Below are 25,659 nucleotides of genomic sequence, written 5' to 3'. Positions count from 1 at the left end.
ACCCAACAAATAGAGAAGGTATGGCTCTTTGTAGACCATAAAATATTTACTATATTTTAATTTACATGTGCTCCATATTCATGAGAAATATGGACAATGGATGGGATAAATCTGAAAATGGCACATACCATACTACAGAAAATCATGCATTAAAATAAAAATAATGTTTCAAAAACTTTTATTTAAGGTTGACATTTGCATGGAATTGCCCACATATTATACTTGTTAGACAGAAATGTTTATCTTTAAGTATATAAAAAATTGATTTCATACATACAAAAATAATACACATTCTCCATTGAGTTTTACCATTTCATTTGTCATTGTTGCAGCTCTGAATAACTATCCCATGATCCTCTTTGGTGGGTGTGACTCGAGAGCAGCGTTCCACACCAATGGATGTTCGCTCTACCACGCAGGGGCTGGTGGGTAAATGACTTCCGCGACTAATCCCTTTGGAGACAGGAAGAAGTGTTATCTAAAATCTTTTTTTCTTTACGTCTTTCTAGGGTTGTCACAATACAGCCATAGAGAAAAACCGTGATATTTAATACTAAGATACATTAATAATTTAGCACCTATGTATCATTTTGCCTTCAGATCCACCGGCGACATATGTAGCCTGCATCATGCTAGCTTTTGACTTCGGTCGATTTGTTTTTGCTGCTTGAAAAGTAACACATTTTGTGTTCATTTGTAAAGATTATGTGGATAGACAAACATCACTAACTTTTGTTAAATCACAGAGCTTGTTTTTTGCGATCTTCCAAAAGTCTATGGGAAAAATCCATAGGCTTTCGGTCGGTGGAACCAGCGCGACGCTCAATTCTGTGTTTGCCTACAAAAATACGTCATCTCTCAGGAACTGGATTGCTGCTTGCACTACCAGATTTCTGAACAGAACAATGGAGATGAGATAGAGAATGATGCAGGTTTATTAATGAGAAACAGAGGTTAGTACAGGTCAGTAAGTAAGCAAACACCACACAAATGTTTTAAATACTTATAAACATACTTTTGGTATGGCTAAATACTATAGGGTTGTAAGTGTCAGACATTATTATCCTTCCCTTAACTATTTTACTTACCTGAACTACTCAACTGTTAACTAATCTGTGAATCCTATTAAAAAAGATACCATCTAACACCACAGCAAAAACCATTGACCTAACAAATATAAAGTTCAAACGTTATTATCTCTCTTTCGGGTTGCTCCGGATATCAGGGGTCGCCACAGCTGTTTTTATGCTGCATCCAGTCAGTAAATAAGAGCAAATGAAGACAAATTACAAGCTAGCACATAGTGTAAATAAACAGAACAAATTAAACATTGCTTTAGGTTTTTAGGCGTAATGGTGTTCAGATACTGATATAATCAAGTGCAAAAATCCAAATGTAAAATAATATTTTCAGATAACAGAATGCATATTCTTCACTGTGTACATATAAAAATGACAAAACTTAACTGACTGTTCAGCACATTCAGGATACTCGTCAAGTCGGCTATTTTGACGTACTTCTGTGTGTATTTTTCCCTTCAAGCACAAGAAGACACAGAAAGAAAGGAAGAGAGAGGTCTGAGGCGCAGCCTGGAGCAAGTCACTAATCCATCAACTGTCTCGAGCTTCTTTCACACTGGCTATCGGGCACTCGCCTGAACTGACTGGCTTTCTAACGGTAGACAAAGAGAAGTTAAGTGACAACAACCATCATATGCTTTTTTTACTTCAAAGTATGCCTATTTACCATAAAGGGGACGACGGTAGTGAAAACATAAGCACTATTAAACAGATGTATGCAGATATTGTTAGATCTTATGGACGAAATAAGCACATGTAGGTTACATAAACGCGGCCGGAGATGACAGAAAACATACTGAGAGGAGCGGTTTTTATTTCTGCTTTGACAGCCCCGAGGCCCGCCAAACACTGTAAGTGTGTTTAAGAAGTCTGGAATGGTGAGAAAACATTGTGCTTTGAACGGATTGTGTCTTTAAACCAACCTTTTAGGTCTGCAGCTGGTAAAGTTGAAATTCTGTCTGGCTAGCGTGCGCGGAGTAGGTGGTCTTTTGTGGCTGCTCGAACGGCTTCAACCACATGAGCGTCTACACCAAACGTAATCCGGTCGAATGCGTTTTCACGAGTTCGCCCTCTCCAATAAACAGCTCCTTTTTAGGATAGATTGGTAAAGCATAGGCATGAAGGTTATGCGTATTTGGCGTGTTGTGCAGGGAGTGGGCTCCGAGCTCGCCGGATCTATCCGAACCCGGAGCACTCTACCCTGGGCAGGGCAAGTGCACCGGGCTCAAAACCGGCTCGAGCCCAGAACACCCCCACGAGGGTCCTGCTGGACTAAGAGAAAATGAGAGGAGCTGAATGCTTCTCTGGCGAGATGCATCAGGTAAGATTGTTTGTCTTTTTATGATAGAACTTGCTGTAGCTGATAGGGTAGATACGGTGATTGAGCTGATGGAACATCGGTGATGATTTATATCTTTGTTAATAAAACATCATTTTGACAGTGGTACTGCTCAAAACGTTTCAAACCCTGTTATTTAACTTCGTCCACTTGTGATCCGTTCGACTAAAGGGCATTTCAGCTACAGAGGCCCAGAGAGGAAAGGGGCACTTCAGGGGCCAATGAGATGGCAACCCCTAGATCCGCCAGTCAGATCCACATTAGTTACAAACTGATATTATCAAATATGTTAGACATTGTGAAATCTTTTGGGCACAATTATTGTATAGTGAAAATCCAAATTTGTGACAGCCCTACTTATTTCTTTCTATCTTTCTTAAATATCCTTTAATATATATCGATCTAATATGCACAGAGACATCCCAGACACAAACAAAGGGCATCTATGATCATCACACCTCAAACACTCCTTGAAGACTTTCAATAAGCTCAGTGCTCAATTTATTGCCATCCTCAGTCTCTCCACCCATCTCCTTTTCTTCTCCTTCCACTCCCACTGTCCTGAGTCCTAAGTGAGTGTTAAAATATTAACAGACTGTGGCTCGTTAAGACAGTGTTGTCTGTTTCTTACATAGAGACCTTCTGTTCAGCAAGACACCAGCAATACCAGAAGACCTCTAACCCCACTGCGGCTGAATTCTCCTCCCAGTGAGAGGCCTTCACCTCGTGCACAGACAGCAGTGCCCATTAACCCTAGAGCATGGACAGAGTTATCCAAGGAAAGAGGAATTTAGACAGATAGATAAATATATTTAACAGTGATTATGCTTGTGCATGTGTCCACAATGTATTCTGATCCCTTCGTCTTCTTTGCTATCCTACTCCTCTGATTTCACTTTCTCTCCCTGATCCCCAGCACACTTAAGTGTATCCAGTCTCTCCAGGAGTCATTGATATGGGGATTAACTTTAAAGTGTCAATAAATTCCCTAGCTCTTTTTTTCAAACCACACAGGTATTTAGACACTAAAGGAACAAGAGACAAGAAAGCGTTAACAGGGGATTTGCTCATTAACTGTAACGTTAGAAATACACATGGCTTTGGTCACACCGCACATCTTTTCACAATGATGATTTCATATCACTTTAATATTTTTAAAAGATTAGTATCACTTATCGTATCTTCTCTTAAAGGAACAGTTCACCCTAAACATTTTTTATTTTACTCACCCTCAGGTTGTTCCAAATTTTGATATATGTCTTTGCTCTGACAAACGGAGAAAGATATTTGGAAGAATGCTTGTAACAGTTCTTGTCCACCATCGACTGCCATAGGAAAGTTTCTTTGTTCTGTTGAATATTTTTTAAGAATGTAGGAAAGCACACAATTCTGGGGCACCATTAACTACCATTGTAATTTGACCTACTGTGGTGGTCAATGGTGGTCAAGAACTGGGTGGTTACAAGCGTTTTTCCAAATATTTTTCTTTGTTCTCATGGGAAGAAAGAAATGTATACAGCTTTGGAACAACTTGAGGGTGAATAAAGGATGACAGAACATTTTTTTATTATTTTCATACATTCTAAACAAACATGCTTCAAAAATCTTAAAACAGTTAATCCTTGTATTCTTTAAATGGGGTCTTGATATTCTGACATTTGGTCACTTGTTTTACAACACAAAAAGATGTTGAGCTGCATTTAAAGCTCAGCTCTCACCACTCAATGCTAATTTAATCAAAGATGAGTGCTCTCCTCTATCACTCCATCTGTCTCTATGTTCTTACCCTCTTCCATTTCACACCTGGAAACCCTCTCTCTCTCTCTCTCTCTCTCTCTCTCTCTCACCTGCTAACAAGAGTTATTTCAGGTTCATTAATCTCTGTGACCTCCTGGAGGAGATGTTGTAAACACACAGATGTGTGTGTCACCTGGCACCAATGCAGGAGTTGACCTTTTTACTTCTACACACACACACACACTTTCCTGAGCCAACATGGGACAAAGGGACTTCAAAGAAGGACCCTAAAATGTCCAACCGAATACAGAAAAGAGAGGGACAGAAAACAGCACAAAAGCATTAGTCCAAAAGCTACAGTACACTGCTGTCTAGAATTTCAAAGAATTAAAGTACTAAGTTAAAGCTAAGTCAAAGCATAGAACCACTGTAAAAAACATCATTTTACATAATTTTTACAGTAAAGTACATTTTTACACCATGTCTACACCGGACCCGACAGGCGCACCACATCCTGACAAAATGTAATATTATAATGAATTCTAATGCATTTCTAATGGCTTTTGTCTCGTCACGCCGGTCGAGTCCGGTGTAGACACAGTTTTACAGTTTTTACAAGTATAAAGTTAAAAAACTAAAGAATTTCTCTGTTTTTAACAGATTTTTCATGCATTTTTAAAAACACAGACAACAAAAGTTATATTACAGAAAATATTTAAGAAAAACTGGGAAAACTTCATTTTACTGTAAACTTCTTTGTTATTTTACGGTTTATTTCTGGCGCCCCTGCTGCCAAAAAAAATCATTTTTACAGTGCAGTAGATATGGAACAAAAATTCTGTCATTTATAAAGCCTTAAACGGTTGAACCTTTTTATGACACTGTTTTCTGTGGAACACATAATATATTCTTAGAAATGTCATTTTGTGTTCATACAATGGAAGTCAATTGGTTCCAATGTTGTATGGTCATCAAAATATATTTTGTGTTCAGCAGAAGAAAGAAAGTCATACAGGTTTGGAATGACATGAAGGTGACTAAATGATGAAAGAAAGTACATTTTTTGGGTGAACTATGCCTTTAAATAAACATATGTAATGTACTTTTTTATTGAAAAAACATATTTGTTTGTGCTGTTCATGAGAAAATTCTGGATTGATGAGGTTGAGTTTTCATAATGTTGAATGACGTGCCATAGAGGGATGTTGTCTAAGTAGGTGGCTCAGCAGGATTTGGAGCAGAGCTATTGTCCTTCAGTATTCCCTAATGGCTTAATCTATGATTGTTTAGATGCATTAACATTAACATGTTAGCAGATTAGCGTTCAACAGCATGTACTTTCAACTCTTAAAACATCAAGCATTAATAGCAGTCTATCACCAGCACACAGAAAACACATCAGGATGTCTTTCAATATCAATTAAACATCCAGACAGTGTAAAAACAGGTTTAATAGTTGTTCATACCCAAAGAAAACATTTACCCAACACATACCTTCTAACCTTCAACTGTGAACACCAAAACAGCAACTAGTTCTCATGCGACCTGCTTCAGAGTGGACAATTCCGGTAGATTATGAAATCAGTGAACTTTTCCCCCCTAGAACAATAGCCAGCAATGTGGTGGAGTGGACACCAGCTCACCGGCAAATTGTCGCTGACCTGAAGAAAGCAAAAGAGCAGAGTGGGAACCAGACGTGCTTTCACCTCACAGCCGGGCATATAAACAAAGAGAAACAAGAACAGTAATGAATGAATGTAGTGAATATAAAGTATTTGTTTGTGCCTGTCAAACATTGTTTGTGTGTGTTTGTAGATCTGGACACCATGTGTGAAACTTATCAATGGTCATTAAACGTTTTAGGCAGAGAAATGCTTTGGTTAATATAGAGAGATGGAGGATATTAAGCATTTTAGGCCCGGTTAACTATTTTAAATATTTTGTATATAAAAATTATAATTTAATGGCTTTATAACAAAAAAAAAATCATATACTTGTTCGTTGTTACATTTACTTTGACAATAAAAACAATTTTGTGGGTACTATGAAACTTTAAGCTTCATTCTGTATTAAATCATGAAACATGTCTTAACGCATGTTTTTAAATGTATAAAGCAATGCTAAAACGTCTGAGTAAAATATACCAGACTGCAGACGTCTAGGACAGTCCCGTAATGTTTAGGATAAACCTGTAGCATCGGAAGTTTCACTGTGCAGTCTGCCTTTAGCAATTTAGTTTGTGGTTGATCACGTACCTGGTTTGCATAATTCCTTTATCAAATCGGGCACTAAAACAACACAGATCACAGATACAAAATAACAGCGATAATTCATTCTACTTGAAATCCCCCGATGTCTTATTTTGTGTGTGTAGTGCCAAAAGCGTGACCAGCTGTCTGCACAGTCATCTGTATCTTTGCAAACATTATTTGAGGTCATTGAGTAAGATTAATATCACATCAACATCACTACTGCATTGGCATTCATTCCGTCACAGTTTTGGAAATCGAGAAGCCCACTGGGGTCGTTCCTGTAAGTCACACAGTCCATTAACTATGAGCTGTTATAACATATTACACATTACATTTTTCTAAACTGAAGATTAGAGGGAAAACGAAATCTATAGAGAACTATGCCAGTAAAGGTCAAGAAGCTCAGCTTGTGTTTTGTGCGAGAAAGGACGGAGAAAGTGTGTTATCAAGCATGAATGTGTATGGCAAATGTCACAATTAGAGGATCAAGCTCTACTCAATCTGATGAACTCAGGTTAAAGGTTAACGTGGATGTTCAGTAAGCGTGTGTGATGGTTAGACCTACATTACGGGGTCAAAAATGGCCTCCACATTATTTGGATAGTGATGTTTGTGACGTGAGGAGTAGCTGCTCAGGAAGAGAATTAGCAACTGTTCGCTTGCAAGTGCCAATAAATCTAACAGCTTGAAATTATTTTATTTACATTTTTGCATGTAGGATTATTAATGTATCATCTTCATTGAGTGTTTAGTACGCTGGGTGATTTACAGGTTTAAAGTGGCCCTAACTTACACAGTTTCTGTAAATCTAATGTTTATCTTGAGTACTTACAGAATAGTATTGCAAATATCCGCAGAGTCTTTAGTCTGATCACATTTATAAAAGACAGGTGTAGTTGTACAATTATTTCCGAAAACATGCGACGCATGTGGGGGGGGGGGGGGGGGGTGAGCGGAACTAAAGCACGTGCGCACACATTGCCAAGAAAACCCAGACATCAGTTTCACTCGCATGTCCGGCATATTTTTTACGCTGGGACCGCTGCTCCATCTATCAGTTTCCAACAATCTCCAAATCCAGCGTTATATCCACCGTTTATATAACATTCATCACCACGGTTGATGCGTGGGCGTGCATTACCGGTACAATGGTCCAATAAGCGACTAAGAAAAGTTTTTGCGTGACAATTTGTAATGTTAGAAAAAACATTCTGGGGGAGTGTTTCGAGCACAGAAATACTACGTAATACGTCCAACTAGTTTTTTGACAAGTTGACCATGTTAAGCATGAGAAGACGGCTTAACATTGCAAAGAAGACAGAATGCATGACACACCGTTGCACAACACCCTTTTAAATTTGATCGGCAGCACTCAGGGCAAAATCCAGAGAAAACAGTTCAGAGATGGTCATGTTAGAATGTTCCCTTAGAAGTAGTCAGCAGACATCTTACTAGAACATAGAATGAAGCTAAAGAGAGAGAGATGGAATTGATGACAGGACTTTTGGAACTGCTCTCCACATTAGCATGAAACTGGATTTTCTGCTGTGAAACTCATTAGAACAGAATGACTCCAAGCACTTATTTTTCCTTAATCTAATGAATCAGTCTTAATCAAGAAGAGGAAAGGGAGGCTGTCTTTTGTTACTGGTGTCCCCAAGTGCTGATTCGAATCTGTAACGGTGCCGTCGTGCCTTCAAAAACAGATGCTCTCGTGTGATCGGGCTCAAACTGTTGTGTTGGAGGTGTCCTCGAAAGGCCAGAGCTTAACCTGTGGATACAACTGTTACCACTCAGAAATCAAGCCCTCGTATCTCTCTGACTTTCTCCGTTTTTCTCACTTTTTCTCCCAGGCCAATGTCTGGGCAGAATGAAACCACAGTTTTGAATTTCGGATGGTGTACGCCAGCGGAGAGCTCTGTTCTTCCTGTGCTGTCTATAATCGTAAACATCCATATCACTAAGAGTCAGTGTGACCGGAGGAGAAATAAGGGAGAGGAACAGATCAACACAGATGTGATGATGCAGATCTCAACTTTCAATCTTGAGCTATGAACTGACAAACAAAAACAAGTCTCAAATTTAAAACATAAAGAAAGCTAAAGAGTAACGGGAAGCTGGATCAGATTTATCAGTGTTATAATAATAAACTTAATTTCTTTAATCACAAATAAGCAGATTATTTTCTGGAGCATAGCGTTTTGATGCCTTTTTTTCAGCGGTTTTGAACCTTCTCAGTCATAATAAAATTAAAGAGGGGCGATGTGTCTTTCTCAATATCTGCGATAGTCATGGCCATGGTAATGAAAGGAACATTCAACGGTCTTTAGCAAGAATCCACAACAACACTAATGTCATCTTCACGCAGGACTTCCGCTGTAACTAATACATGCATGTGGGCTTATGTACAGGACAGAGAACTAATAAGAGGGCCATTGTAACCTGCAGATGTTCCCCACACCACCCAGAGAGAGAGAACTATGGAGAGGGCAATAAGACTGTGCAGTAAAATAGCGAGTGTCCATTTGCACTATGTTAGGGGCCTTTCTTGGGTTACGAGGTGATGAACGCACACCAACACACAACTTTAACGTCCCTGTTAAAGCTGTTTGCAGCACTGTGTTACAGTCTCTGTGGCTTTTAGATGGTAATGAAATGTTTTTCAGTGTGTTGCCAGAAGAGGATATTTAAGTATATAAGTAATTATACATAAAAGAAATAAGTTTTGACATAATTTACAGTTTCAAACTTCTTTCTTCCATTGAGGTTAAAAGAAAATAGGTTGGTGTGAAGAAAAAAATCTTTTTAATTCATTTCTACTTAATGTTGTTAAACTGCTGTAGTAAATTCTATTTCATTTTATGGCGAATCCTGGATACTATAATTTCTTTTGGGTTACTTTGAAGTACTGGCAAATATATATTGTTCTTTATAGTCGTAATTGTATAATTATTATTGTCAGTTGTATATTTATTTAATTATTTTATTAGATAATTATTTTAATATTTGTTAACTATGTTGTCTGTGTTTTCTCAAATATTTTGTGTTTATAAGGTTTTTTTTATTTTATAATTTATACTAAATGCAACTGCATCAATATTTGCATAACAGCCCAACTCTGTCTGTGGAAAATAAAATGGAGAGAGAGAGACAGTATACCGCATATACTGTAGGTTGCTTGTCTGTTTTTTGACAGCTACTGTTTTTTCTCTCAAATCCCGCCTGTTTATATGCATATTTCACCTCTATTGTTTAGATTCCTGAATGTAATGGTGCGGTAAGAGATAATTAGGGATGTATGTGGTTCTGCTTGGCTGTGTCGGCTTGTCCAAAACACATCCTTTATCATGTTAGTGAAGGCGCTCTTCCGTTGAGTGGCTGAACATTCCATTCTAATGAAATGCTCTTCATCCTTTCAGAAGATATTAAGTTTATGGTCATAATAATCCCGGAGAAAGAATGTGGGTAAACTCTGAGATCCTGTTGGTACCAATTTCTGTGACGCCTATGCATAGTCCATTATAATGCTATCCTGAAAGCACTGTAATGCTTCTGTGACGTCAGTTAATAGACCCTATAATAAATTGCAGTTGGACGGACTTATACTCACAGTTATAATATATTATGATCCTATAATAATTACATTTTAGAGCATAATGCATTTTACCACGTTATTTACAATATATTAATCTGTTTTACAAATCACTTAATAATGTGACCATGACTTGGCGATAACTCTGCTTTGCTTACCCCATGAATACCTTGTAATGCATCATATACAGATTTTATAGACAATGTAACTATTTTGTTTGCTTCTGTGAAATAATGAGTCTGTTTGCATGGTGTGTATAAAACATGGTGTTTTCTATGGCATAACAGGACCAGAGACTTCATCTAATCCATCATTACTTTTAAATCCCAAAACAGGCTGGCCTGTTGGAAGGCCTCACACAAGTGATTTGTAACGATATTATTTCAAACATGAATCATTTGTGGCTAGAGTCAATCCAAAGACAAGGCTTTATAAATTGTAATGTTCAGCATTTTCCCCGTGGTTTTTAAAAGCATCGGGCTTTTACTTGTATATCTTTGCCTGGCCAGCAATATCCCCTGCGTAATTTAAAAACAACAGTGTCTGAGAGCCGCCGGGCAGACGGGATCAGCAAGTCAAACAAAGCCTTGAGCCCCCCGTGCCCCCTCGAACCTGGTCTTATTCAAACATCCATTAGCATTTCCGTCGTGGTAATGACCGGAGCAGAGAAAACATTACGGAAAAGCTCACGCCTCACTTCCCGCAAACTCCTCTACAGCATATACACACAAACTACAAAACTAACAACATATATAATTGATGTACTATTTAATTCATATATGTGTGCGTTTATATATATGGACATATCAATCAATTCTATACATTTTTTAATGCATGGATTTTAATTATTTGTGGATTTTGGAGTCTCCTAAATTAATTTTGTCTATTTTTCTATAAAAAGTTCCTCTAGGAAATGTTTTAGCAATGTTATCCTCAAAGTATGCCAACATAAATCCTTATGGATAAACATAAAATATGTTTACTTATTTATTATAAAATAACCACATACACTCACTAATATCTCTTCCCACTCTAAAAGTACTGGGTTATTTTCAACCCCTGATTGGGTCAAATATGATTATTATTTACTGGTTTAATTAAACCCCACCGTTGGGTTTGTCCCAACCACGGATTGAAAAGAAACCGGTATTTTATAAGAGTGTCTGCTGTTCTCATGGTTGTAGCCCAGTGTGTAAAAGGGCGGCAGGCCCTCGAATAAGGAAGAGGATATTACAGATTGATTAAGAAACAGAGATGCCAAATATATTCAATAGAACTTTCATGAGAAACCTTGATGCCGACGTCTGGCGTAACCACCCATAATTACCCTTTGACAAGATTTAACAATTATATTTGATCTTAGATTTTGTGTTGTCACACACATCAGGCATATCTCTGGAAACCACTATGAACTGTTGCAACAATGTCACTGCTAATGTAGATCTCTGATACCACAGCCGGGTTGTTGCTCACCTTCCCTTCTTGGGACAAGGGACAACACTTTTATGAGTGGGTCCCCACAGATCCAGTAAGTACAAGGACTTTTTAGTCCTGAACCCTGACGAATTTCTGACCCCTGTTTTTTTAACCTCACACATTAACTTTACAGACTATACAATGTTGATCGGCCTGTGAGGATCTTGACAGAAGGTCACACCCCACTGCTTAAAATACACATTTTCTTAATCAAGTGGCAGCTCCTCCGGCAGCCATTTGTTCTCGAGCCGTCTTCAAATGTCACTTTTCGATTATTACAGTGTGTGTTTTCACACGTGGACCTACAGAGATTATTGATGCAAGTTAGAGTGTGGGAAACGAATTAGGATGTCACATCTATGTGTCTGTGAATAGTGAAATGTGAACTTCTGTTGTGTTACACAAAACAAAGTCATACAGGTTTAAAAAAGCATACAATAATTAAAAAAAATAAGGATATATATTAAACAGTTTTCTCTGTTTTTCTTGTACATTTGTAGTTTTTTTCTTTGTTTTTGATCATATTTAAAAAAATAAACTGTACAAAAAAGAAATGTTGTTTTTTCCAGTAAAATGCCTTGTTTTTCTTGTAAATGGGCTGTCTTTTACTAAATATTTGTAAAAAAACGGTACAATTCATTTTTTTTTACATTTCGAAAGTCTGCAAAAAGATTATTTTATGAGAGCATACATGATGCAAGAATGATTTACATTTTTGGATGAACTAGCACCTATCTGCTTGAATGCGTCAAAGTGGTGGAAAGGGGCGGACTAATAAAAAACTAGAATTAAATCTTAAGTCTGAATGCTCTGCATCAGCAGAAACTCCATGATCCTCTTATGCATATTATTGGTGTATATGTTTTGAACGTCTTCACATTTTGAGCATGCCCGTTATGCCTTAAAATTCTTTCTACCGGAAATCACGGTGATGGTTATGCACAGAGCCACGTCAAATTGGCATTTTGTAAAGACAGAATGAAACGTTATGTGGACATATGTTCAAAGGAATCAATTGGAACATGAGTACCCAACTAATGGGTCATATATACATGTTTCAAGAAACGTAATACCGCCCCAAGGGTTTTATGCCGTGAGTATATGAATGAAATGGAGAGTGTAATGGTGTGAGATGCATGTGTGTGTGAAAGAAAGAGAGAAAGCGAGAGATGTGTTAGCGATATAGCCTATACTCGCAAGCAGTGTACATAAATGCATCAAGGGAAGGACCAGAGCGGACAGATGGTGCATTCGCTCACTCACTCGCTCACACACACACACACACACACACACAATCCAGTGACAGACAGGTCTAGGGCTACAGATGGTGACATCACAGTGGGGGTGTGAATGACAGAAGCCCAGCAAAGTAGGAAAGAGGAAGTGGAGTGTGGTTTGGGAATCATGGGGAACATCCAAATCATTTCAGTTTTTTTGTAAAACTGTTTATATGGTGGCCCTTAATCTATTTCAAAACGTACATTTGTATTTCTTATTATTTGTTGCATTATATGGTATACAAGCAATAATAACGTTTGTAACGTGTGCAATTTTAAAGATGAGACCACATGTGCACATGCGCAGTGAGCACTGACCTTGCTTAGAAGCATTTTCAAAAATGTCTCACAAATTTGAAGGTGCTTCTAACGGTCTAAAATGTTTTGTTTGCAAACAACATTAAATGCAATGCCATGAAAGTCTAAATACATGTATATGCATGATGTTTAAAGCAGGTGTAGGTAAAACTAACTCGACATAGAGGTGCCAAAGCATATTGGATGTTCTCTCAATATAGCGTGTCATTGTCTGTGTTCGGACTTCACTGTCTGATCTCAGGTCCCTCCTGTTGTATGACTTCCTTTAAACCACAAAGGCCGAGTTATTTTAGCACACGCTGACCTTCCTGAATCACACACACACATTTTTCGACCCTTCTAACGCAAGCTGACGCAAGCGCTTTTGGGGATTCCATAACACTTTATAAACACAATCATGCATCTTCATATCCAAATGGTGATTCATATTCAAATTCAATAGTCTGCATGGCATACTTATTTAAAGAGCATCACAGACGATGGTGCAAAGAAATTACCCTTAAAATTAAGTGGTCTGAGACCCATAGGCTGTGTCTTTGTGATTATGCAAACCAGCTTTGGAGACTGCATTTGGTGGATGCTGGTAGCTCACGGCTCTGGCATAAACTCTGACTGCGGAGGACAGTGCTGTGTGATGGGTGGGGAGGATGTGCACATTGTGTGTGTGATTTGTGCTAGATGGACAGTCTGTTTGGATTCTTTTTCCCACAGCCTTCTAAATTGGTGGCTATTGTTCTGCAATCGTGTGTACGACCGTTCGAGTGAGCTTGTCGTCTCAGGTGATGCAAATTTGTGTTCCTGTGTTGCTGCATGCATTTACTTTAGTCGTTCTAGCGCTGTGCGTTTTCATTAATATCCACCACATCACACCTCTGTCTTTCTCTTGATCGGTTTCTAGCTTTTCTCTTGATCTTCCTATCTCCCAGGCGTGTGTCCAGTAATTAAATAGGCACATGGGCCGTCTGACGGTCATAGAGAATGACATAAGTCTCTCTCACTTCCTGTCATACAGCTTACTGGGTCTTACAAGAGATTCCCACCATGAGACACAAAGAAGCTGCAAACAAAGACCATAGAAAAACAATAGATGAGAGCATTAGCGTGTGCGTGTGGCCACACGATGAAAAAGCATCAATCTAGCACTCGTAGGTTCTTGAAGTTCTCAAGTTCTTCAGTTTAACCTTTAAAGTGGTGACTAAAAATCTGGGTCAGCATTACATGATCATTCTGACAAAGTGTGTCAGGAGAGTGTTCTGTAATATTTTATTAAGAATCAACTGTTGATACTTGAACTGTTGACTGATTATGAAATAATATAATACTATAAATCAAAATGTGAAATTTCCACATAGTGGAAACAGTTGGAAGAAGTAACTTGGAGTATTACCTTTCATTTGGTCATCAGCATTTTAACATTTCTAAAACGTTCCTGTTAGATATTTAGCAGATGATTTAGTGATTACAATTTAGAATGTATATGGATCTTTAGAGATGTGCTATTAAATGATATATACTGTAAGTGCAAAAGGTGAAAATAATGTCTACGAATTGTTTTGCTAATATAAAGATTGCTTTTGGAAATTAATTCAAAACTTTTGCAGCCATGGTATGGTGATGAACTCCCTCAACTTCCTCAATGTCATAAATATAAGTGATGTGCTTAATAAACACAATGTCACATTTACGTAGGGAATTTCCTTCTGATGTCTAAGCAGAAAGACCGGAATTGCTTCTGCGCTGTAAACAACTGCTTAAACGGTTACAGTTACAGTACGGTCAATATTCCTGCTATGTCCTGTTACAGTTTCCACAAGTCAGTAAAGATCAGAAACAGGCTTTCCAAGTTTCAAATGGCACCATTAACAGACATTACATACATCAAATAGATCAAAGGTTCATTATATAAGCGTGGTTTGATTTATGATTAGCATTCTAATCTCAATGCAAGTTGAACAATTTTTTAACTCTACAAATTTTTGGAAGGCCTATTATTTCATCTTAATTCATTTGATTCAGCATACAACTAGATGCCGAATAATTTGTAAAGAACTTGAATTTTAGGTCTGCCATTTCGCCACCTTGGAATTCTGATGAGATATTGAGCTTCAATTATTTTAACTTCTTTCCAGGAGAAGATTTATTTTTAGTTTACAATGTTGAAATAAATTCTATATGTTAAATTTAAGATAAATGTTGCATCTCTTTTCACTTGCAACTTCCATGTGATTGGGTATAGCTGGACAAAAAAAAAGAAAGATCACATTTATACTGAAGTTGAATCAGATGATATATTATTTGATTATACATCATATGCATGGGTGTCATGACAATATTATAAAATGGCTCTGATGCAAATTACAAGCCTAAAATCATTTTTGCAGCCTTGCAAGCAACCAAACTAAAGTTAATTTAATATCTTACATTTTTTACATCAAATTTCACAGTGTAGAAATAGCTGAAATTTTATCGGTGTACCAATTTTTTATTCATTCTCAAGCCGCTTTGTGTGTGCTACCATTTATGTATTCTGCATATCTTAGTTACTTTGACTGGTGGGACCAGATGGCAGAGATCACCTATGTGTGATAACCAGGTGTGGAATGTGAGCAACTGACTAGCTACAGACAAGACAGGTGTGTCTTCTATTAATAATAACCATAATTATCATATTAACAAACGTGCAGCTTGATGATGTAACATTGCAAAAGGATTCAGGATACCCTGATCAACCCCAACCAACACACACAGAAAACAGAGTTTACTTCTGTCTGTCTCTCTATTTTCCCTATTTTGTGTCTTGTTTAAACTATATCGTTTACAGTGGGGTCTAAAATGTAGCATGATCCATCAGATTGAACAGGTGTGTGTGCTGCAGTGAGAAGATAAAACTGTTATCTGCTGCAGATACGTGGGAACATTGGGCGCGTGAGCATTCCACGCAAATGAGCCCCGTTAGGGAGGAGAGAGTGTCTCTGGGTCACATTTAGGTCAACATCAAGTCACCCTTACCACCCACTTACCCCTAGTTTAGACGAATGTGTTTGTCAATTTATTTGTGTGTTTCTGTGGTGGGGCTGGAATGCTAGGGTTGTGTGTATAGGTTTTGTGAAAAAGAAATAAACACACTCACACAGCAGCAGCAGCAGCTGTCTCACCCCATGCTTTGCCACCTACATGCTAGAAGCCTGGAAGGTCAGAGGTCCTCGGATACTGAAACTATCCAAAAATATCAGCCAAGAATCTCACAGTGTCCATAAATGCCAACCTCTGAACACCAGCTGTCCTCACCAAATGCAACTAGCACTTTCTATTCTGACCTGTTACATATTTCATTAATAATCATTAGGAGAAACCATGTGTTATAGCACGCATTTCTATGCTTATGTATGCACAATAGAGACATGTGGTGTTGACTCAATATAAATTCACTTTTATATTTAACGATAAGCTATATTTATTTTGTAACGCTAATCTGTACTTTGTTGTTTATATTTGCCAGACACATTTATCCATCGTGACTTCGTGCATTCAATTTATAGCCTACATTTTATTTACTTCTGGGAACCAAACCCATGATCTTAGCATTGTTAACACCATGCACTAACAGCTGAGCTCAATATGAACACTCAATATGGAGTTGATGGTAAAGCTGTGGGTTAAAGGGCATTCTTTAGAGTGACGTGTGTGTTTGTGATCAAAAGACCATCGTCCCGGTGCTAAGCAGCTCTATGTCACTATAAGGTGACAGAAGGTGAAACTTCTCATTCCATCCATTTAGAATCTATGTGTCACATGGACTTATAGCCTTTATAGAGCTGTCCATCACACCTGACCTCAGTAGTCAATAATCAGACCACAGCATGAGCAGCCCATATAGAGACAATTTAAGCCTATATGCATCGTGTCATACACACATAAGGAACTGTAAAATTAATATTTGTTTAGTCTTAATTATGTGAATGTGAGAGAGGAATATAATTCAAGTGCATCCTTTAAAGGGACAGTTCACCCAAAAATAAAACTTCTGTCATCATTTAGTCACCCGTGTGTTGTTAAACATCTCTATACATTTATTTGTTCTCAACACAGAGAAAGATATTTAGAAGAATTCTTGTAACCAAACAGTTCTTGGCCACAATTGACTACCATAGTAGGACAAATTACAATGGAAGTCCCCAGAACTGTTTGCTTTCCTACATTCTTCAAAATATCTTCTTTTGTGTTCAACAAACATGTATAAAGCAAATTTCCCAATGTTAGTCGATGGTGGTAAAGAACTATGTGATTACAAGCATTCTTCCAAATATCTACATTTACATTTTACATTTAGTCATTGAGCAGACGCTTTTATCCAAAGCGACTTACAAAGAGTTCGGCGAGCAATAAGCGATATGTCATAAAAGAGCAATAGTACATTAGGTGCAAATACAAAGTTACTATATCTTTCTCATTGTTCAACAAAACAAAGACATTTATAAAGATTTGGAACAATTTAAGGGCGAGTAAATGAAGACCGAGTTTTCATTTTTGGGTGAACTGTTCCTTTATGTCAGTTACAAATAAAAATGTCTTGCTTAATTCTGATTTATGTCTAATTTGCCTTTGGGAACACTTTGATTCCTGTCGAATTCAAATAAAGAAACAAATCTAAAGTGGATCTACAATCCTGTATCACATTCTCTGGGTAGTCAAGGTTTTGGGATTTTATACTGTATATTTCACCCATTTGAAGTGCATAATAATGCCAACCCCTAATGAAACTCTGCTTTACCCAGGATAAAAAGTTGACAACTTTCACTGAAATGAAAAATACACATCTTTTTGTATCTTGATCCCAATGGTGTGATGTATCATATAAAGTGATAAGGTCTAAATCTACAATGGAACAACTTGTTATCTACAAAGAGATACTATTAGTCCCAACAGTTTCATTTCTCATCAGAAGAAGACTTTGCTCTCATCTGAGCGAACACAGCAATCATTACATTGCTTTTTACAGTTTTCCTGCCAAGTACTGTCTAAAGCCCAAAATAATAGATTGTTATAACACCAACATTAGGAAGATAGCCCAACAGCCACAAAACAAAACTGCAGATTATGTAAACAACTTTAAACTGCTTCCTTCTAGATCTAACAATATTTATATGTGTGTTTATGGCGTCACCATGAATAAACACAAATCCAATCCCCAGCCCTTCAAAACCCCGATTCATAGAGCGTCAGTGAGACGGACGAGGTGGGTAACAAAAGGGCAGAAAGTGACAGTGAGACACACACACGCCCGCATATGAAAAAGAGCGGAGGCTGAGAGGGTAACAGCAAACTGTGCACCAGACAGCCGGGGTGATGGATATTATCACCCTAAATGATCAATCACATCTAACTGTGCCACAGGACATCAGTCAAACCTAAAGGGCTTTGACTGTGTGTGTGTGTGTGTGCGTGTGTGTGTTGTATGAAGAGTGTGGCGATGACCCAAGGGAGTCTTTAAAAAAAGGCATCAGTCCCGCAGGGTGCAGAGAGTGAGGTTAAAAGGAATTTAAAAAGAGTTTGATATTGTGTAATGGTATCCGTGGTACACACACATTTTCCTGATGTTCACTTGAGACCTCAACAGCTAGTTCTTTGATAGCTATCTACAACCTTATGAGGTCGTTTCAATGAAATAAAACAGCTAAGGAACTGACTTCTGAAATGTTCTGAAATATCTTTCTAGATGTCATGACTGATTCATAAACAAAAAACACAAAACAAATCGAGCATCAATAAGAGAAAGTTCTACTGCATCTATCTAGCCAACAAAAGAATAGTACTTGCTTCATCATGATCACTTGAAACTTGTAGGATCTATAACTAAAACTCTACAAATGAGTACTGGTCTTTATTGTAAGGGCTGTGATAAGGATGTTTTTTACAGTACTGCTTATAAATTATGTTCTTCCATCAGAAGACATGCACACGTGTGTACACGCACACATACAAACAGGTGACGTAAGCTTTAGGGCCTCTCTGTTCTTTCCTCACAGAACACTCTCTCACGCTTTCTCTCACTGTGTCTCTTCCAGGATTATTCATTTTGTCATTTCCACCTTCCAGTATTGAGGCTCAGCAGCAGGAAATAACCATTGTTTTTAGATCAGGTAGAGAGAGAACGGCACAGAGAGAGAAAGACAGAGAGTGAGAGGAGGAGGTCTGGAGCCATGATGGATGTGGCTCTTTTCCTGCAGGGACATTCTCAGGCTCGTTTTCCTGTCCTGCCAAAGTCTCACTGCCTCACGTTTTTCTCAAGAATCTCCACTCTGAGAAATGGTTAAGACGGAAATAGACTGTAGTTAAAATCAATGTTGTATTGTTTTAGTTAAAAAAATAGGCAAGGAAAAAAGTGTTTCTGTTAACTTTAATTCTTTCTTGTGTTGGGACGCAGACGGCCGGACTATACTCGCCCCTTATGGCTTCAATGAAATGACTTACCCTGGTTAGGAGAGCAACATGCAACGAGTCTGCGTTATTTTTGGGGAAACTTGTTTGACGTGCGACATCAATACACAGTGTGCGTTTCAATTATTTTATACAAAAGTACGATAGTTTTGTCATGGTCTAGAGTCTTTGAGAAACTTTGAGCATACTTCGCAAATCTGTTCCAGAGAAATCACACATTTCACTGTTAGCAAGATTTTCAGGTTTTTTGATGAGCGCGTTGCTCATGTAAGCCACAATGCTACAGACTTTAAGTATGTTGCTATGTGGTTCTGAAACCAAGTTATTTTTAGCATGATGCTACAGAGTGCTGCAGGGATGGCAGATTTCCGTGTGAACTCTCACGCTCTGGTTCCCTCAACAAAAAGTCAATAGCATTTTTTCATAGGCTTTTGGATTATTGCAAAAAAAGCTTTGATAGACCTACACATTCAAGATAATCTTCACAAATGAACAAAATTAGGCTATTAACAGACTACACCACAGTTGCTAAACATCAACGTCACCATCGTACCAAGTTCCAACAACTCTTTCAAATTTTATTAAAAACATATTCACTGGTAAGTGACTGCTCCACAAATTAATCTTTATCCACATATTTTTATTTATTTGTGCACATCTTGTGCACATTTTTAAGCGTGATTACATTTAATGTCCCTAGCATCATCAGTCGCATTTAGCAGCTTGTTAGCATCCGCCATTTTAAGACACGTAAAAAGCTTTAAAAAGTCACAAGTGGGTATTACTGGTGTGGTCATTGCACAGAATAAAACGTGAAAATATTCAGAACTTATTTAAAATATGAAAATATTCAGAACAACAACAGACCATAGTTTAGGCATTTTGGCAAGCAAAAATTAGAACCTATTTCCAGGTTTTGCATGAAAACTTTATGAAAATACGTCATCCCTTCAGCACTCAATGTGGCAATGTACTTGCACAAGTCAGTAGAGCCCACGCCTGAGACTTTTAAAGGGATAGTTCACCCGAAGATAATTTTGTAATCATTTACTCATCCTCAAGTTGTTCCAAACCTGTATACATTTCTTGGTTCTGATGAACACATAGAAAGATATTTGGAAGAATGTTAGCAATTTTCAGTTCTGGGACACCATTGACTATTATAGTAGTAAATAGAAACTGAAAATTACAAAAATTCTTCCAAATATAATTCTCTGTTTTCAACAGAACAAAGGATTTGATACTAGGGCTGGGAATCGATTCCAAAAAGGAAATCGACTCCTCTTTAAGAGCCTTCATAAGCACAAGCCCCACCCCTTAGCTGATGTCAACGGCCAAATAAATCACATTAGTTTCCTGTCTAAAACAGAGTTCAGAAAAAACTAATGGATGAAGTCTACAGCTGTGGAAGGACATAAAATATCCCCACATGCATAAAAGCAAAAGCTTTGTTTGCACAGACGATGCAGATAAAATTGCATATATCCACGCATTTAACAAATCATATAAGTATTTACACAACATATTTTTGTCTGTTTAAAGTTGTTAAAGCTGGACAGAGCTTTTTAAACACCTTTTTGCACTACTTGCATTTAACATTAAACATTAAATGAGAAGGTTAAAAAGAGCAATAGCAAAACATACATGTGTGAGTCTATTAGTCAATAAAGAGAAATAGAGCTACTTAGTACTTGATCTCTAGAGATCTGGGGCACGTTCAAGCTCAAACCAGTGAACGCAGCCCTCGAGTGCTTTTTCCAAACCATTGTTAGCCAACTATGGTCGCAAGTTCTGTCGATCAAGTATAGTTCAACGTTTCAAGTGTTTCCCGAAACGATGCAAGCAGCTACGCAACTAGTAAATAAAAAAACTTGAGTAATATTATTAATGATACATTGGAATTGCAGGTCAAGATTGATATATTTGGTTACGGTTTTTGTTATAGAATTAATATTTTTATGTGAAAAGTGACAGCTTAGAAGATTGAAATGCATTACAAATGAGTACTTTTTTTAACAACAAATTAAAGTCTGTAGTAAAACAGGGAATTGAGCAGGTATCAAAAAACAGTAGCTAATCGATTCTTTCGATTGCCAAACCAGGAATTGGAATCGACTCCAAATAATCTGAATCGAACAGCCCTAATTGATACAGCTTTGAAAAAACCTGAAGGTGAGTAAATCATAACAGAATTTTTGGGGGAACTATCCTTAAACCAAGATAGTCTGGTCTATAGACATGGCTTTAGACCCTAGGTATAATGGCACCTAAGGAGGAATGGACAGAGTAAGCCCACAACCCAAGCATGTCGGACTAAAAAGCTTCTCAAATTTCCATGAAGCCACACACAGAGACATACACATACAGAGTAAGGTGACTCTTTGCAGAACCAACCCCAGGAGACTTTAAAAAGTCAGTGACCAAGATCAGTCCACTGACCAACACCACAAGAGTTAAAGCCTGCACCCAACCCTACCCCCTCAACACACACACACTTCTTGAGCGGGTTAAAGAAAGCTGAAAGCCTTGTTCTTTCTCTCTCTGTCTCAGGTCTTTCTCTCCTTTCCTCCCCTGAATGGGCCTTTGTGTAGGGGCCTCTGGGATATCAACATGACAATGTGCCCCAGTGGTGGGATCCTGTGTTTGTTAAGTGCCCTCACCCTCAAGAGACAGAGGCTACAGCCAACTGAGACGAGAGGTTAGCCAGAAAAGAGAGGCCATCTTTGATCAAACGAGTAAAAAGAGGAAAGAAAGAGTGCAGCGACTTTTCATTAACTCAAGTACCATGAAGGCCATTCATGTCGGAAGAGCGGGAAAAACATCAGTATTATAATGCTCAACTAATCATTCAAAGATGAGGTTAATATGTTTGAGAATTGTAAAATGGGTCGATGGAGGGTGACTGATACAGCGTGACGTTGCGGTGACGTCAGTCTTTTGTTTTACGTTACCCCAACGGAGGAAATGCAGTTGTTCTTGGTGCCATAGCTGGGAAGTCTGATGTTTATTGATCACGTCAAAGATTTGGGTTTCCACTGGCACAAAAAGAGATCAGAGTGTGTTTATGGGATATTCTACAGAATTTGTGCAAACTGCTGTCCCACATAAAAACTAATTTTAAAAGCCTTCAAGTATTCAAATCTAAATTGTTTACTAAGATCCTTCTATTCTCTATAGAAACCCACAATAATATTTAAAAAAGCTTTCCTGTAGCTCAGTGGTAAGAGCATGACACCAACAATGCCAAGATTGCGGTTTCGATCCCAGATTTAGAAACAAATGTATATGATAATGCAATGTAAGTTGCTTTGGATAAAAGCCTATGCCAAATGCGTAAATGTAAAAAATCAGTAAAGCTTAAAATATATAATTCAATTCAATTTTATTTATATAGCGCTTTGCACAATGTGCATTGTTCCAAAGCAGCTTTACAGGAGAAAATAAGAAAAACTCCAAAAGGTTAAACAGAGCACAGTAGGCCTACATGGTGTTTATAGAACAAGCTAAATTATTCTAGTAAATAATATCTAATAAATGGTGGTTTATTTAGCATATTTTGCATTATCTGAATGCTTGGCTAAGAAGATGTGTCTTTATTCTAGATTTATATTGGGCGAGTATTATTAAATAGTCGCACTTTCAGGTTGTGATTCGGTAGAGATAACAGTTCCAAAAGAAGTTGGTATTTCCCCCTCTTTCAAGCATAGTCGTTTAACATAATCCTGCAGTGAACGCGCCAAGATTATTGAAGCGATCTTCGGTGAAATGACACATGCACAGTAAAACCCTGGGGTTATACTCCTTTGGTGTCGTACAACGAATGAGCGACAGTGTTTGGGGGAGGAGAGTGAAGTTTTCGCTGCAGTCCCAGCTAAACGTAGGCGGGGACTATTTCTAGTGACGTAGATACGCTGCGGTTAAAGACTCGGACTAGGTCAAGTCTCGTTTGCGTGATTCGAGAGTCGACTCCCTTTTTCACAATCCAATAATTTTGTTGTTCATTTACCTTCGGATTTACAACTTCAAACACGGCAACATAACACACTGCATGAAATGTAATTTTCATAATCTTTAAGAAAATGTGTTCAGAAGTCTAAAAATCTGTGTGTAAGTTCACTACCAAACATATTTTTCCGCAATTAAGCAAACATTTTTGGGCGTTATGCTATGGCTGAAAATGTGTCTGTCATGACGGAAACATTGGATGTTTTGTCAAAAATACAGTACATTAAATAATCAACTAAAATGCTTTGATAGTCTTTGGTTCAATGTATATATAAAATAATGAAACCTTAACTTTTGAAATCAGTATGATTAATCTTATGGCTTTTACAAAGAAATGTAGCATTCCAAATACAACAAATCTCATAAATTACATTTGAAATATTGTTAAAATTTTAACTTTTATTGATTTACTTTTATTATACAATTTGCATACAAGTAAATCCTGGGAAAACCTTTTTTTTCTCCATGTTTGCAACTCTGACATTGCACCAGTTCTGTAGAATGGCCCTTATATGTTCTGGGAATTAAATTTGAAAATGTACTATTCTCAAGTATGAAGAAAAACACTACAACATTTTGTGAGATGATTACAGTTGAATGCCCATGTGATACTTTTATGGTTTCTTATTTGTTATATAGTTGTTGTTATTCTAGGCCTTGCATTATCGCATATTCTGAATAAGCATTTATTTTTAATGCCTTCAACCTATTTTCCCCCAGACTAACGGTGTTCTTCTTTGATTATAGTAATTGTGTGCATTGTTCACAGTCACACTACCAAACACTAAAACATCCCAGTAAAAACTCCTTGCCATACAATTAATTTTACTTAACTGCAACCACTTGAATGACGAACAGATCTCATGAAACAACAAAATAAAGTTGAGTCATAAATAAATGTGAGAAAAAAAGAAAGAGCAGAATTTTTCACTGTAATGATAACCCAAAAAGTCAGGTATGCACGACCCATGAACTAGATGCTGAAATCCTATCAAACCATTTGCTTTAATGTTGACGTGACATTAATTTAATTCAATTCAATTCAATTCAATTCAATTCAATTCAATTCAATTCAATTCAATTCAATTCAATTCAATTTTATTTATATAGCGCTTTTCACAATTTGCAGTGTTCCAAAGCAGCTTTACAGGGGAAAAACGAAAAAAAAATAAGGGTAAAACACAGAACATGAATAGTTTAACTTGTTATAAAAAATACCTAGTAAATAATATCTAATGTCAGCATCTCCTGGTGGTTTATTTAGCATATTTTGCATTAAGTGAATGCTTGGCTGAAAAGATGCGTCTTTAATCTAGATTTAAATTGGGCGAGTGTGTCTGATCCTCGAATAATATCAGGAAGGCTATTCCAGAGTTTAGGTGCTACGTATGAGAAAGCTCGACCCCCTTTGGTGGATTTAGTTATTCTAGGTATTATCAAAAGTCCTGAGTTTTGAGATCTTAGAGAGCGTGATGGCTTGTAGTGTGATAGAAGCTCTGTAAGGACTGTAAGGTAGGGGCTAAACCGTTTAAGGCTTTATAAGTGATTAAAAGAACTTTTAAGTCAATACGATACTTAATGGGTAGCCAGTGAAGGGTTGATAACATTGGGGTTATGTGATCGTATTTTCTGGACCTGGTTAGAACTCTGGCAGCTGCTTTCTGAACTAACTGTAGTTTGTTTATTGATGATGCAGGACAACCAACATTATACCAGATATATTTTCCAAAACCAAGTAAGCTTGAAAAAAAACACACTAACTCTCTCTCCACAGGTATTGGTCTGGCTTTTGCTGAAACTAGTAGCTTTGTATTAGCATCTGTTGTATTGCTCCTGTATGACATATATCGCTTATTGCTCCCTCAACTCTCTGTAAGTCGCTTTGGATAAAAGCGTCAGCTAAGCTACCTTGTTGTATACCGCCCAGGCATTAAGGAACATCCTTTGGAGAAAATAATGAGGATGTGACACAATGTTTTGTGATGGTCTGTTTTCCTTTATAATTAACATTTTTGGAGGTAGAAGAATCATACATATAACTCAGATGACAGAATTGATCTATTCTTGTACCAGATCATTTTAATTTCAGCAGCAGTATAGAAAAATAAGAAGAATAAAAAAAGAAAATACCAATACCAATTTTATC

The sequence above is a fragment of the Barbatula barbatula genome (assembly GCF_947034865.1).
Source record: "Barbatula barbatula genome assembly, chromosome: 9".
NCBI lineage: Eukaryota > Metazoa > Chordata > Actinopteri > Cypriniformes > Nemacheilidae > Barbatula > Barbatula barbatula.
Note: the sequence above shows the minus strand (reverse complement) of the source record.